The sequence below is a fragment of the Nannospalax galili genome, unplaced genomic scaffold (genome assembly GCF_000622305.1).
Source record: "Nannospalax galili isolate Female #2095 unplaced genomic scaffold, S.galili_v1.0 scaffold417, whole genome shotgun sequence".
In the NCBI taxonomy this organism is placed as follows: Eukaryota; Metazoa; Chordata; class Mammalia; order Rodentia; family Spalacidae; genus Nannospalax; species Nannospalax galili.
In genome coordinates, this window is record NW_008340785.1 from 773916 (window position 1) to 774697 (window position 782).

Genomic DNA, 782 nt, shown 5'->3' on the forward strand with positions numbered 1-782 from the left:
TGCTACCTAAAGTATTAAAATGTAAGACTAAAGTTGGCATAAACATAAGCTCTTTCTCACATTACATTAAATGTAAAGTTCCTAATAGTCTCTAAATTTATCTTTGCACCTGTATCATAACATGCCTTCATAAATATTTAGTTCTTAATTTGAAAAGTAACTTCCATGCCCCCTTCTCTTCAGTCATCCTATGTAGCAGGAACTGCAGTAGCAGCCCCAGCACATTTCTAAGCAGAAAATGCAATTGCAAGCACACAAAAAATATCAAGAAGCACAGCTGTTATTAGTGTCTTCGGAAGTTGTAATTTAGATCTGTTAATATGACAACTTATAAACAGTTTCTGTTTTTCTTTAAACCAGTTAATGTCAACAAATTTTCCCAGAATTATAAATCAACAGAGCAGAACATTGGGGTTTTTATTCTCTTTCCTGAGAGACAGACAAGCTAGTTTTAATCATTCCTGTTTTTATAGAAGATCTCCCAAAAGCTTCATTCATCTGTTACTAACTCAGTGTAGCATATTCAATGTTATTTTGCGTACTTAAACAAATGTGGTCATGATTTTATTTAGCTATCAGGAAGGAGTGTTCTATTGTGCGATTAAACAACTAGCTATCCTATCAGTTCTACTAAATAATACTACTGAGCAGATAATTATTTTTCAGAAGTAAATGTGATGAGTCTTAATGCTCTTTTAACACAAACTAATGTTTAAAATTTAGTAATTTGGTGAAAGATGTTCTCAGATTTTAAGGTCCACAGATAAACAACTGAGGTGTAA